This window comes from Trichosurus vulpecula, chromosome 1 (genome assembly GCF_011100635.1).
Source record: "Trichosurus vulpecula isolate mTriVul1 chromosome 1, mTriVul1.pri, whole genome shotgun sequence".
Classification (NCBI taxonomy): Eukaryota; Metazoa; Chordata; class Mammalia; order Diprotodontia; family Phalangeridae; genus Trichosurus; species Trichosurus vulpecula.
Window position 1 is genome coordinate 976,769 of NC_050573.1, and position 15,765 is coordinate 992,533.

Here is a 15,765-nt window from a genome sequence, read left to right on the forward strand (position 1 = left end):
CATGCAAGTCTTTCCAGGTTTTTTGGAAAACATACTGCTTGTCATTCCGTACTGCACAATAATATTGCATTATATTCATATACCACGGTTTGTTCAGCCATTCCCCAATTGGTGGGTGTCCCTTTGATTTTCAATTGTTAGCCACCACAAAAAGAGCTACTACAAATATTTTCGTACAAATAGGTCCTTTCCCCTATTTTATCTTTTTTTTATATTAGGCTTCAAGCCAGCTGTTATGGCCTCCTCTTTTACCCTCACCAAGAGGCTTCTTAACTCCTCTTCCCTTTCTGCCCTCAGAGTGGTATCATCTGCATATCTGAGACTGTTGCTATTTCTCCCAGAAACCTTAATTCCAGCTTTTTGATTTGACCAGCTTGGCATTTCACATGGTGTATTCTGCATATAAGTTAAATAAGGTGACAATAGACAGCCTTGTCATACTCCTTTTCCAATCTTAAACCAATCAGTTGTTCCATGTTTGGTTCCAATTGTTGCTTCTTGACCCACATACAGGTTCCTCAAGAGACATGTAAGATGATCTGGTACTCCCATCTCTTTGAGGACTTGCCACATTTTGTTGTCATCCACACAATCAAAGGCTTTAGTGGAGTCAATGAAGCAGAAGTAGATGTTTTTTCTGGAACTCCCTTGTTTTCTCCATAATCTAGAGAATGCTGGCAATTTGGTCTTTAGTTCCTTTGCCTCTTTGAAAACCAGCCTGCTCCTCTGGGAATTCTCAGTTCACATACTGCTGAAGGCTAGACTGCAGAATCTTAAGCATAACCTTGCTGGTGTGTGAAATGAGTTTCATTGTTCAGTAATTTGAATATTCCTTGGCATTGCCCTTCTTCAGGATTGGGACATCACTGATCTTTTCCAATCCAGTGGCCACTGGTGAGTTATCCAAACTTGCTGGCATACTGAGTGCAATACTTTAACAGCTTCATCTTTTGGGGTTTTAAACAGCTCAGCTGGAATTCCATCACCTCCACTAGCCTTGCTGTCAGCAATGCTTCCTAAGGCCCACTTGACTTCATTCTCCTGGATGTCTGGTTCTAGATCGGTAACCACACCGTTGTGGTTATTGGGGATGTTAAGATCTTTCTTGTACAGTTCTTTTGTGTATTCTTGCCACTGTCCCTACCATTCTTGTCTTTTATCATGCCCATTTTGCTATGAAGTTTTTTTTCCCTTATTATCTCTAATTTTCTTGAAGAGATCTCTTCTCTTTCCCATTCTGTTGTTTTCTTCTATTTCTTTGCATTGCTCATTTCAGAAAACTTTCTTATCTCTCCTTGCTGTTCTAATACTTTCATTTTGTTATTTGAACCACTCCACTACAACAAGGCAGAGATCTCAGGACAGGGGGAGGTGGGGAACAAATTCAGGAATCTATGGAAAAATACGGAGAAGAAAAAGAGTGATCCATCTGTCTTTGGGACAGAAGACCCTGTGAAATGTGAGGGAACACAGCACCACAACACACTGATCCTGAGTGGCTTAAAGAGGAATGAGAATGAAGGGAGCAGAGTTTCTGGCCTACACAGCAGAAGCAATGAGTAAGACAGAAATACTGGTGTCTGCAATGGAGAGTGCCAAAGGCAAAACAATAGATTGGGAATTTAAATTCACAGAAGGGAAAGACGATCTAAGAAAAGAGAAGTAAAAGACAAGAACATTCAAAGAAAATATGCAAGCCAAATGTAGGGCTCCTGAAGACAGCTTGAGGATCACAGACCTCCCAGAACACAGAAGGACAAAAGACCTTCACACCATCATGAACAAAACATCAGAAGAGAGATGCCCAGAACTCCTGAACATAGAAAAGGAAATTCCAATGGCAAGAAATTTCCAGATGGCCTCCAGGATACAAAGTGATTAAATTTAAAAATTCAGTTCAAGAACAAGTTCTGAAAGCCGTCAGGAGAAGGATCTCCAAAGGCAGGAGAAAGCGCATTGGAACAGCGCAGAATGAGTTTGTGCCCACCAGAAAATGGAGGAGGAGATGGAGTAACGTGTTCTGAAGAGCAGCGGAGCTCAGCAGGCAGCCCAGTAACCAGGGAGAGACTTCTTCCTAAATGTACACTTGGAGACAGGGGTAAAGGTGGAGGTCAGATGGAGACCATGGTGAAGATCTGGGACTGGGGAATTATGGATGGAACCATGCGGCATCCTGCCTACAGGTGAATCAATGTTTTGGGGGACTAAGTTACAAAATGAGAGGGTACATGGAAGGAGGGAGACAAGCAGGCAGATGGAGGGGAGTATGATGTGTCTGGATCGAATCAAGGGATAGCAATAAGAGGAAGGTGATCCCTGTAGTCTCTCAGGAAGAGATAAGCCTCCAGGAGAAGAAAATCATGGGTGGAGGGGAGAGGCCTTGCTTTGGTGGTGGGAAGGGGTTCTACTAATGCGTCATTCTGTGGGTAGAAAGATGTTCTGTGAAGACAGATGAGGGTCCTTGGGTTAGGGAAATTTATTGCTTGAAAATTCTACTTGTCCTACCTTGGAAGGGGGTGGATGTTGGAACTCCTAGAGGCAACTGGGGGGTGCCAGGGCATGGACCCAGGGAGGAGATTTGGAGGCAAATCAGAAAGAAGGTAACCAGGAGCAGGGAATAGATCAGCGGTAGATTGAATAATCCAGAAATGGGAGAAGGGAAAGGGAGTTCTACCATGGGGCAGTGACCTCTCTGTTACTTGCAGAAATTGGCATTGTTCTGGAAGTGAGGGACAATGGAAAAGGGGAATCTGTAGGCAAACCCTACAAGGCAGTGGCAGAAACTGCCTAGAGGAGAGAGCCTAGAATGAGAGAGAGAACAGAGAGAGAGAGAATAAATAATAAAGAGAGTGAGAGAATGAGAGAAATCTTCTCTGGAAAGGGGCACAAAAATGAAATTTTAAAAGCTAATCACAGAATTAGTTGAAGGGGAGGAGAACGAGGAACCTATTAACTGAGAGGAAAAATAGGAGAAGAATTAAATAATGGGATAAAAGCAGAAAAGAAAAAGGAACTAATAAACAAAACTCCAAAGGAAAAGGGACCAAAAAATAGGAGGGGAAAATTAGAGGTGAAGGAAAGAGAGTAAGTGGGAGTAGGGCCATCACAAAAAACATGAAGCTAAAGTAACTGAAAAACTAGTACTGTGTTTATAGCAGAACGGGGGGGAGGGGATCATAATTTGAAAAAAAAAATCAACATTAGAGAAAAATGGAGGAAAACAGAAACCTAACTCTTACAACTTCAAATGTGAATGGTTTAAACAATCCAAGGGAAAAGTGTAACATTAACTAAGAAAGCAAAAACCCTACAGCCTGTTGCTTACAAGAAATACATTTAAAAATAAAGGCATGCACAAAATAAAACTGAGATGATGGGGGAAAAACTTATTATGCATCAAGTGAATCCAAAAAATTGTAATCATGCTATCTGGCAAAGCAAAAACAAGCATTAAAAAAATTAAAAGGGATAAACGAGAGAATTATATTATGCTGAAAGGAACCACAGACAACAAATTAATATTGGTAATAAACTTCTTTGATCCAAATGCCTTATAATCCAAATTCATAAATGAAACACTAACTGAGCTATAAGAAGATATAAACAGTGATGCAAAAATGATGGAAGACTGCAATATCCTTTTCTCAGTTTTGGATAAGTCTAACAAAAAGAGAAACAAAAGGGAAAATACGGAACTGAATGAATTGTGGGAGAAGCTAGAGTTAAAAGACTTATGCTATCTTCTAACTAGAGTTAAACAATTTACAGCATCTTCTAAATGACAGCAAAAGAATATTCATATTTTTCATAACCATATGGAACATTTACAAAAACTGACCATGTTTTATGGCAGAGAGATATAGCAAATAAATGTAAAAAGGCAGAACAACAAATATATCCTTTACAGACTATAATGTAATAAAAATAGCCATTGGTTCAGGGACCACAAACAAAAGATACAGAGCCAAATGGAAACTTAACAATGAAATCTTAAATAATGAGTGAGTCGAACAAATCATAGAAATGATGGATAATTATGTGAAAGAAAATTACAATGATGAAATAGCATGCCAAAATTTCTGGGAGGCAGCTAAAGCAATCCTCAGGGTAAAAAAAAAATCATATCCCTATGAACATACATTAACAAAATAGAAAAGGAGAGGATTAATGAACTGAACATTCATTTTTAAGAATTAGAAAGCCAAAAAATAAACATAAAACAAGCTCAAAGTAGGAGATATTAAAAATATGGAAGAGAAATAGGCAAATTGGAAAGAAAAATCACAGAAATGATAAACAAAACTAAAAGCTGGTTCTTTGAAAAGACCAATAAAAGTGTTAAACCTTTAGCTAATCTGATTAAAAAGAATGGAACAAAAGATAAAATCAATAAAATAGCAAATGAGCAATGTAAAATCATAACAAACCTGGAAAAAATAGAATAATCAGAATAATCACTTACATGCTAACAAAACTTAAAACATAAAAGAAATAGAAAAATACCTTAAAAAAATAAAATACCCAAACTGTGAGAAGACCAAATAGGTCTTAAATAACACAATCTCAGGAAGGGAAATAGATCTAGCTGCAAAGGGGGAAAAAATCTCCTGGTCTCCTGATTAACAGGAGAATTTTATCAAACTTTTTTTTTCTTTTTTGGAGGCATTCAGGGTTAAGTGACTTGCCCAGGGTCACACAGCTAGCAAGTGTCTAGGGGTGAATTTGAACTTAGGTCCTCCTGACTCCAGGCCTGTGTTCTATCCACTATACCACCTAGGTGCCTATTTCATCAAATTTTTAAAGTACCAGTAGTAAACAAATTATTCTCAAAAACTGAGAAAGCAATCACCCTGCCAGAATCCTTTAATGAGATAAATACAGTCCTAATACCTAAATCAGAGAAGATTAAAACATAAAAGGAAAACTATAGGCCAATATAATTAATGACAAAATTTTTAAACAAAATTGGGTAGAATGTAGAAATTTATTCATTATTAATTATGACTGAATGGAATTTATATCAAAGATGCAAGGATAGTTCAACCTTATGAAAACAATCAGCATAATTAATTATATTAAATATCGAAACATCTAAAACCAGATCATTATCAATAGATGAAGAAAAATCCTTTGACAAAGTACAGCACTATTTTATATTAAAAACACTGCAAAGTATAGACATAGACTATTTTTAATATCATAAAAAGCATCTATCTAAAAACAAAAGCAAGCATCATACACCATGGGTATACACTAAAATCTTATCTAATAAATACAGGAGTAAAGCAAGAATGTCCACTATCCCCACTATTATTTGATATAGTTATACTTACTAATTGTGTGACCCTGGCCAAATCACTTAACCTAGCTTGAAGTTTTCTCAACTGTAAAATGGGGAAAACAGCACCTACTTCATAGTGCAGTTGTAAGGATCAGGTAGATATTATTTGTAAAAAGTGCTTTGCAGAGTGACTGGCACATAGGAGGTGCTATATAAATGCTTATTCCCTCCTCTTCTCCTTTTGGAAATGCTAGCAACGATAAGACAAGAGAAAAAAATTAAAGACATGAAGACAGGCAAAGGGGAAATAAAATTATACCCCTTTGCTGATGATATGATGGTTTACTTGGAAAATCCCAGGAAATTAGCAAAGACACTAATTGAGACAATGGCTTCAGTGAAGTTGCAGGCTACAAAACCCCCCAAATCAACAGCATTTCTATATGATAACAAAACATAAAACGCAATAATAGAAAGGCAAGTCTCATTGCAAATAATAACAAAGTGCATGAAATATCCAGAGATCAACTTCCCAAAACACATGAAAGACTTGCATAGATTCAACTACAAAATGCTCCTTAACGAAATAAAGAACAACTTAAATAACTAGAGGAATATTCAGTGCTCATGGCAAGGCTGTGCCAATATAATAAAAGTTACAAAACTGTCTAAATTAATTTATACTTTTAATCCAATACCAATCAAATGACTAAAACTTTACAGATCTTGATAAAATAATAACAAAATTCATTTGGAAAAACAAAAGATCTAGACTATAAAGGGAAATGATGAAAAGAAGTGGGCATGAAGAGGAAATAGCACTTCCAGAGCTCAAACTCTATTATAAAACAGTAGTCATCAAAATCATTTGTAATTGTTGAAAGAACAGAGAGATAGATGAATGGAAGAGACAGGACAAGGGAGATTCAGAAACAACAGAACTCAATAACCCAGTCTTTGATAAAAACAGAAAGCATAAATCACCTAGAAAAAAAATCCTTATTTGTTAAAAACTTCTGGGAAAACTGGAAAGCAGTCTGGCAGAAATGAGACTTGGACCAACATTTCATATACACATTCCTCAATATATTCTAAATGGATATGTGACCTTAATATTAAAGGTCATACTATAAAAAATTAGAATAAAAACAGATCATGCACTTCTCCCAGCTATGGATAAGAGAGATTTTCCTAATCAAACAAAAGACAGAGACGATTACAAAAGATAAAGTAGATACCTTTCGTTATTTGAAACTGAAAAACTTCTAGACAGACAGCATTAACGTATCTAGGACAAGAGGGGAAGTGGCCAAAGGGGAAAGAAATCTTTGTGCCAGATTTTCCAAGAAAGAGAGGGTGTCATCCCCCACCCCCATATGTGGTTGGGAAGTCCTTCCTCCTCACAGCTGCCTTTTAAAATCCAGGATTCCCTTAGCCATGCCCCCATTTAGGGTTTCTTGACCAATATCCTGGAGGGATTTGCCATTTCCTTCTCCAGCTCATTTTAAAGGTGAGGAAACTGAGGCAAACAGGATTAAGCAATTTGCTCAGGGTCACCCAGCTAGTAAGTGGCTGAGGCTGGATTTGAACTCAGGAAGATGAGTCTTCCTGACTCTAGGCCTGGCGCTCTATCCACTGCAGCGCCCTCTAGCTGCCGCTTGATTGAATAAACAGCTTCCCCTAAGACCTAGATCTGGGACCTCCATCTCCTCTCTGAAGTCTTTCCCCAGATGCCCCTTCTTTCAAGAAACCCACCACTCTGGCTCAGGAGGAAGAACAGACTCATTGCTTGTTCTTCCCACTGCCTCCAGACCCTCCACTTGCACAGGGCTTCAACAACCCCTTCTCCTCCGGGGCTCTCTCCCTCCAGGTACATTCTCCCCGTCCTCTTTGGATCCTGGTCTTCACATCATTCTCCCTCTGTCTTCCTCCCCAACCTACAGTTTCCATGCTGATATCCCCTCCAACACCATCCTCACTGTACCTGACACACAGTTGATGCCTAATAAATATTTGTGACTGACTCATGATCTAGGACCTGTACCTTCCCTCCAGTCCAGCCACGTGCAGGGAGGGTCCTGCCCTCAATTTTGTCATTGCCCACAAATATTACTTGTCTGTAAGGCCCAACACATTCCTCTTTGTGACCACAGCTTCTGGTCTATTCAGCTTTCCGTGTCTCACTCCTAAACCCATCCTCACCACGGCTTCTGGTCCCTCCACCCCTCTCCCCTTGGTCAGCACTTCTGAACTTGAATGGCACACGACACCCAATGGCACTACTGGGGATCTTTTGGGCCCTCCATGCTGCCTGTTTTCTGCTTGACTCTCACAACGTTGTTCTAAGTTTCATCTTTTTCCCCTCAAGACACTAACACAACCCCTTCCATCCCCTGTGAGGTCAAGACCTCACCTCATCCTTTCGTAAGGGTAAGATTTCTACCACCACCTGGATTACTATAATCAGGGTAAGAGCATGAAGGAGGAACTTTCCATGCCAGTCTGGGAGTTGGTCGGCCCATCAGAGACAAGCCATTCTATCAGTATCAGCAGGCAACGGTGGGGGCAGGGGAGAGTAAGCCCAGAGAAGGGTGTTCTATTCTCCCACTCCCCACTATTGATCTTGTTATTGACAGAGAGATCCTGGACCAGTAGAAGACAATCCAGCCATGAGCAAAGATACACGTGGAGGACAAACATGAGTGCAGAGAGTGTGCTTCAGAGAGTGTGCCCTGTCATGGTGGAAAGGAGGCCATGTGCTCAAGAAGAAGCACATTCGGAATGATCCACCCGGCAGAGAGCTCCACCTAAGGGTAGCTGCTCAGCAACTCCATGGAGGAAGAAATGACTTCCAGGACCAGGAATTGTATGTTACCTCAGTGACCATGTATACACCACATGTGAGCCTCACTACCATCATACTTTGGTGCTGACCACATGGATTGACTTTAGGGTTGACTTTCCATGGATGCAACACGTATTTGTAAGAGAGTGCTCCCTATGCTTTGGGGGAGGGGGAGGATGTTGTTTACTGACTAGCCTTACTACACCATCTTGGTAAGTGCCTTTGCTAAAAGCTAATTGTCTACTGACTGATAGCTAGGAAGCACACACCAGTGGGGGCTTGTGAGCTACAGTGTCAGGAATGAAGTGCCACAGGGTTACTCCTAGAATCCTGAGAATAAGCAGACACACACACACACACACACACACACACACACACACATACACCCCTTAGGTATAAATTAAGAAGTAACTCCAGAGGGGCTGTTACACTTGACTGAAGTAAGGCCATCCATCTGGCCACCTCCTCCCTAGCTCCTCCACATGGTTTCCCATTCTTTCCCTTGCTTGATCCAGTCTCAGGGGATGAGGTGGCCTTTGTCTTAGCCAAGACTAGTCTCGATATCAGTGCCTCTCATCTCTACCAGGGCTTTGCCTCTTCTACCATTCCCTGTCCCCAGGCCCCCGCAGTTTTCAATCTCTTGTTATCCACTCTTTCCTCCTCTGCCACTCACAAACCACCCAGTCAGGGATTGATCTATTGAGCCCCTAGTCTGTGCCAGGTGCTGTGCTGGGTGCTGGGGATACAAAGAAGGAATGAACCTCTTTCTGACCTCCAGAAGCTTCCCTCTGCCACACCTAGGAGCCCTCCGCCCACCTCCAGCTGGGGCGCCAGAGCTCGTCTCCCCTTCAAAATCAGATCACTGCAGGAAGCCACATCCTAGCTCTTGCTTTCTATTGAATCAGGATTCTCTAGGCCTCGGCTGAAATAGCTCTCTCTCTCTCTCCGTCACTGGAAGAAAATGGCAAAGCACTCCAGCATCCTGGCTAAGAAAACCCCTTAAAACCTGGTCTCAAAGAGTCAGATGTGACCAAACCCATGCCTCCCCGCTCTCCTGGTTCTGCTCCTACTGATCTGCCCACACCTCCTCAGCTTCCTTTGCTGGCTCAGGAGCCACCCGACTGCCTCTTAACCACGAGCACCTCCTAAAGCTCTGTCCCGCCACCGTCTCTCTATGCTCCTCACTTGGTGACCCCGTTAGCTCTCATGGGCTCAATTGGCACCTCTATGCCGGTGACCCTTAGATAAAAGGATAGAGGATAGAGAGATGTGGGGGAAGGAGAGAGGAAGTAGGGACAAAGGAGAGGGGGAGGGAGGAAAAGAAAGAGGAGAAAAGAGAGCAAATGGGGAGGCAAGAGAAGAGAGAGGGGAGGGAAGATGAGGCAAGAGAGGAGGGGGAGAGAAGGGGAGGGAGGGAGGAAAAGAGGAGGGAGAAAAGGGGAGAGGGAGGGAAGGAAGAAGAGATGGGGAGAGAGAAGAGAGGAAGGAAAGGAGAGAAAGAGGGACAGTGAGAGGGCAAGAGAGGGAGGAAGAGAGGCAAACAGAGAGACAGAGAAGAGGAAGAGACAGAGAGAGGAGGGAGAGACAGGGAGACAAAGAGACAAAGACAAAGGCAGAGGCAGAGACAGGCAGAGACAGAGAGGATGAATGTGTAAGTTCTGACCGCAGACCAGGCACTGTGCTAATTGCCGAGGACACGTACCAGCAGGCAGGGGAGCTATGAAGGAAGAATAGAAGGGACGGGGAGCTGGCTGGGAGGCAGAGAAGTCTTAGGAGAGACGATGAATGGGCTACCCTGGTCTCCCTCACACTCTAGCCCCACAACCCCAATGACTTTCTGGGTATCTCCATATGAATGTCCCATGAGCATTTCAAATTCAATATATCCAAAACAGAACTCATGCTCTCATCCTTCCAGCCCATCCCACTAGCCCTCTTGGAAGGTCCAGGGCAGCCTGCCCTCAGGGCTCCCAGCTTTGTTCCCCTGGGTGCTATCACTTGGTGTAACCCAGCTGAGCATCAGTCTCTAGATGCACTGCACTTGGTCGGTCACTGCCAATGTCATCTTCCCAGTCAGACCACCGTCAATCTCCTGCTCCAGACGCTTCAATGGCTCACTATCGCAACCACGATCAAACCCAAATTTTTCTGCTTCTCACCTTTCCAGGCTGATTCCATATTTGCACTCTATTCCAGCACACCTCACCTAATGACAAGGATATTCTCTCTCTTCCTGGAACTCTGTACTTCCTTCAAGGCTCAGCTCAAGTGGGATTTCCTCCCAAAAACCTTTCCAGATCCCCTTCCACCCCCATCAGGTGTCTGGGAGTCCCTTTTTTATGTAGCATCCATTAATAGCGTTTATTAAGTAGCTACTATGTGCCAGCACTGGGCTAGGCTCCAGGGATACAAGGAAGATCAATTGACTCCTCTGCATTTGGCCTATCCTGCCCCCCCACACACATACAAACACACATATACACACAAACACACATAAATAAACATACAAATATACACAGACATACAAACATAAACACACACATATGCACACAAACACACAAATAAACACACAAACACGCAAATACACACAAACACACATACAGACACACAAACACGCAAATACACACAAACACACATACAGACACAGACACACACACACATGGCAGAATGTAAGCTTCTCAGAGGCAGGGAGTGCCTCTATCCCCATCCCGGAACAAGGCCAGACCCAAAGGGCTCATGGCGGGAGGGGAGGACATGACAGACGGGGAGCTTAATGAGCAATGAGGGGATGGCAAAGACTCTCTCTCTGTCCCCACATTGTCTCTTCTAGTCACTTCCTTGCTACATTCCAGGAATCTTGAATTTGGCTGTAGCCCCCAACTTGGCTACTTCCTTCCTGGACCATCCCTGCGCAGGATCTGGGCAGAGACACACACAGAGCCCCCAAATACCAGTGCACACAAGATACCCGGAGACACCCAGGTCCAACACCCCCCCCACACACACACACACACACACACAGCAGATTTCAGCAAAGTCCCCAGCTCCAGGCAGGGGTTTGCATGAGGTGGGGAAGGGGGAAGGTGAGGAGTGGCTGAGCCAGGCCCCCTCCAGGGCCCCCTCCCCAGTCTGGCCTGGCCAGTCCTTCATTCCTGAGGCTGCTGGTCATCAGAAACAACAGACTGTGAGGATCTTTCCAATGGAGCCCAGGCTAAGCACAGGTTCTCAGGGACAGGGCTCAACTCCTCCCTGGGGAAGGGACGAGGCGTCAGTCTCTCCTTCTGTCCTTTGAAAGGAGAGTGAGACAAATAGGAGGGGCCTAGGAGGGGCCCCTCACTGAGCTGAAGAAACCCAGCCGGGAGAAGAGAGGAGTGGAAAGACTGTTGAGCCACTTGCAGTAGCCCGAACCGCAGACTGGGGGAGGAGGCTGGGAAGGCTTGCCCCCAAGCAGCTGGGCTGGCCCAGCGTAAGCTTGGGAATGAGGCACTCAGGGCAGGCAAGACATGGGAGGGGAGGGGAGGGGAGGAGAAGGCAGAAAAGTCAGTAAGAAAGCTGCAAGGACCTATGGAGGGTCGGGGGCAGACACGTAGACCGGTGGGCTGGGGAGGGAAGGCCAGCCAGATGCCCGGAAGGCTGGGATGGCTGAGGGCGCACAGACACCGGTTCGGGTCCTTCGGTGGGAAGGGACGGACTGACCGACTAACCCGCTGCAGAAATGGACGCCCGGGGGACTGAATAAGGAGTGGGCGCCCAGCTAGGCTAGGGGCCCGGGAAGGGACCGACGCACCGAGGGAAGCAGAGAAGAGGAACCTTGTGACCGGCTGCAGGGAGGGGGCCCTTACCTAGGCCAGGCGCCGGGGGCTGGAAGTGACGGACTTAAGCACTAACCGCAGGGCTGGGGCTGGGACTGGGACAGGGGGCGCACAGACTGAGGCCCCGGGAAGGGACCGACGGACGGACGGACGGACAGGAGTCACCTGGGGCTGGCCGCTCACCGTCAGCACCAGGTGCACAGCCCTGGCGTTGCAGCGGAGAAGGTCCTGCCCTAGGCTAGCTCGCTCCCTGGATCCTGCTGGGGCTCCCACTGTGGCAGGCTCCCGTTTTCCGCCTGTCTAGCCTCTCCCGGTGACCGGCGGCCTGCCGGGCTGGATGCCCTCCTGTTCTCCGCCCTGGGGACCAAAGTGCTTCGACAGCTCCGCAGGGGACAGCCAGGTAGCGAGAGGGGCGGAGCGGGGTGGAGTCAGGCCGGCCCCGCCCTGGGGAAGGGGCGAGAAGGTGCTTTCCAGTCCAATGGGGCCCGGAGCGCCTCCTCCGCTTCTGGCTCCACTACTAACCGCCCCCCGCCCCCCGGGGTGATCCAGGACATGGGTGGGCCCCTCCGGGCCACCTGTTTCTTCCTCTGAGTTATGGTGTTTGCTTTGCCAAGGTGTCCCTCTGTGTCTGTAACTGCCTTCAAGGCCTATTCCAAGCTGCTTGTACTCTCACGGATCTTCCCTGACCTTCCCCTCCCCGCCTCCAGGCCCTAGCCAGCCTGCAGGAGAAGGCTGCCTTTCCCTTCCCCCCCCACCCCCAGTCTTGGCCCTGCCTTCGCTCCTCTTCATTCCTCCTTCCAGACATAACTTTGCAAAGATTGACCTGGTGCCATGGGAAGGGGCCTGCCTTTCAGCCTCCAGATGTGGGTTCTAGTGACCTTAGGCCATTTTGAGCCTCAGTTTTCATCTCTGTAAAATGGGCAGATGGACCCTAATGATCTGTCACCAAGGGTCCTCCTAATTCTGCTGTTCTGATGCAGGCCAGGGTGTTAAGGGCACTAGCGTTTGGGAGGGCAGCAGTCCCAGTCAGGGAGGGTTCCTGGGGTCTGAGGGCCAGTCAGAGTCCAGACCCTCGGGAGCAGGGATTCTTCACCTGGAGTCACTGAAACTGCTTTTCAAAATGTCTATTTTGGTAACTCTTCCAATATATTTGGTTTCCTTGGCAATCCTCTGGATTTGAAAACCTGATTCTCAGAGGGGGCCCTTGTAGGTCTCCCGAGTCCAGAGAAAAACCAAGTTTCCCAACACTGCCCTCTGCCACCCCACCCCCTCCAGGCTCCCAAAGGAAGGGAGGGAGGAGGGAGAAGGGAGAGGGAGCCCAGACCACCCTGAGGCCATCCCTTGGAGTCTGGCTGTGAGTAAGGAGGAAACAGGCCAGCTGCCCCACTGAGGCACTGTCCCAGCTCCATCCCAAGCACCCACATGGTCCCAGCTCCATTCCCAAGGGCCCACCTGGTCCCAGCTCCATCCCAAGGGCCTGCCTGGTGCCGGCTCCGTCCCAAGCGCCCATGTGAAGGACTCTGGCCAAGGCAGCGTCTCAGACTGGGCCCCAGGAAGCTGCCAGTCCTAGTCCCTGGAGGGAGGAGGTTGTGGGGAGGGAGTCACTGGGGGCGAGGTACCTGGGCGGCTGGGAAGGGACTTCAGAAAGGAGGAACCTGTGACTGCCAACTGGCCGCTTATCAGCCCAGGCACTTTCGAACAAACCCCCAGTCTATGCATTTTGCTCATTTTGCCCCAGGTTTGGCCTGAAAAGTGGCCAAACCAGCTTCCCCACTTCCCCCACAGGAAGGAAGGCCGAAGGTAGAGGAGGAGAAAGAGGAAGACCCAGCCCCAAGCCCTCAGGCCCCAGGACAGCCCATGGCCCCAGGGGTAGGCCTGGGGAGGGAGGAGATCCCTAAATGACTTCAAGCCAAGGACATGCCAGGGAGACAGATGTCCTCCCTGGGTCTGCGGTCCCACTCTGGGACCATTTGACAAAGAAAGCCTGGAGGCAGAACCCACCAGGGGTCAGCAGGTGTTCTGAAAAAGATCTGGGGTCCCGAGTGGTGCCAGGCACTTAGGTCAATGGTCTTCAGGGTCCGGCTTCCAGAGCCAAGCAGGTGGCATGCCTGCTGGGCTGCCCTTAGTCTGAGCACTCCTGGAAGGCAGGGCCTGGTTTGAGCTCAGCACATTCAGCACCTGGCACATTTGTCCGCTTTGGTGCCTGATGGCTGATGGAGTTACAATGTGCAGAGGCCCTTGCCAACCCTGAAGTGCCAGCTAGTATCATCCATATGGTCAGACCTTGTCAGGAAACCTGGGTTTAACCTCTAGGCACCCCAGTCTAGGGTGGACATTGGGAGGAAAGAGTGTGTCCAGAGGAGGGCGCTCAGGCAGGGGAAGGGCCTGGAAGCCACCTCCCTGAGCATCTCATCTGAGGGCCGTAACTGCAAGGGCCTGCCAAGGTCATCTGTCCCAACCTGCTTAGTGTACAAAGGGAGAAACTGAGGCCCCCAGAGGGAAGTGAAGGGCAGAGCTGGGATCTGAACAATGACAAAGAGGAAAACTGAGGCTATCAACAGGAAATGTGCTGAGCTCCCCTGCCTTCAGAAGATTCCAGCAGAGGCTAGACACCCCTGGACAACAGCAGGCAAGCTTTCAGCTCAAACATTCTGTAGTTTTGAACCCAAGCCTCGTGTCTGAGTAGTGGCTCTGGGTTCTTGTTTGGAGGGAGGTGCTAACCTAACCTGGATACCAGGGAACCAGACTGGTGATCAGAAAGACCTGGGTTCAGATCCTGCCACTGAAAGTTCTCAGAGCCCATGCAAGACACTCAAGGTAACTATGAATATGCTGGTTATGAGACAGCCATCATTCCACCCCACAGAAAAGGCAGAAAACCCCTCAGAATACTAACACTGGCCCCTAAACCTACAAGAGGGTCCCCTTTTGTCCCCTGAGGCCCACATTTCCCAGAGGCCAGCTGGCCTCCAGACTCCTAGTTCCCCCTCCCTACTCCGGGCTTTGGACTTCCCTTGGAAAGGGCTTCTCTGACCTCCCTCCTCCCGCCTCCTCCCCCAATAGCCTGGTGAGCCCCAAACATCCAAACTGCCTTCTAGTCCCACAGCTCTAATCTGGGTGAAATAGCAGGAATGGGGGTTTCTGGGGGGCCATGGTCTCCCTTGGAAGTATTGCAGGATAGACAGGCAACTTGCTCCCCCTGGAACTGCAAAGTCCAAACAACTCAAGAGAATAATGAAGGGCCACGCTTGGGTCTGTGCCTCCCTGTATTATGGGGCTAGACTCCCTTGGAGGGTCAGAAACAGAGACAAGGCCAAGCAGAGGGAGCCACCAAGGAGCTCCCTGCCTTCAGGGAGTTCACAGTCTGCCAGGGGAGACAACATGCAAACAGATCCACCTACAAGATCGAGCTGGAAGCTTGAGCCGCCTCAAGAGTGAGAAGTGGGGTGGCCGGAGAGAAGGCTCCATTCCCAGTCTTTTCTGGTTTGCGCCTTCCTCCTGCTGATCAGTTCCTTCCGGAGTCAGGCCAGCCTTCATTCCCCTCTCAACGCCATTCTTGGTCCCCAGACTTCCAGACTTGCTATCTCATCCTCAATGCCTGAAGCCCTCTCTCCTACTGCTGTTTCCAAAATCTCTGTATCTGCATCTAAAGGCTCCCTTGTCTCTCCTTGAGCCTCACATGGAGCCCTCTCCTTCCCCCACCTGCCATGAGAACCACACTAGCCACACTTCCTACTTCAAGCTCTCTTCTCGCTTCCTCCTCCCCTCACATGCCAATGGCATCTTTCCTCACTTTCTCCCCCTTTACTCCTGATGAAGAAGGGGTC

General features: G+C 47.3%; 1 protein-coding gene across 3 annotated transcripts in view; it reads right to left on the reverse strand.

Moving 5' to 3' along the window:
* LOC118834700 (glutathione hydrolase 1 proenzyme-like) overlaps positions 1-12,323 on the reverse strand; it is a 45,771-nt gene extending 33,448 nt beyond the window's left edge. For 2 of the 3 annotated variants that reach the window (XM_036742139.1, XM_036742142.1), the window contains exon 1: positions 12,122-12,323. The gene's annotated coding sequence lies outside the window, so the exon portion shown is untranslated. Of the gene's footprint in view, positions 1-11,968 lie in introns of all 3 variants that reach the window. The other variant, XM_036742140.1, reaches the window with a different exon arrangement.
* Positions 12,324-15,765: the final 3,442 nt, after the last annotated feature.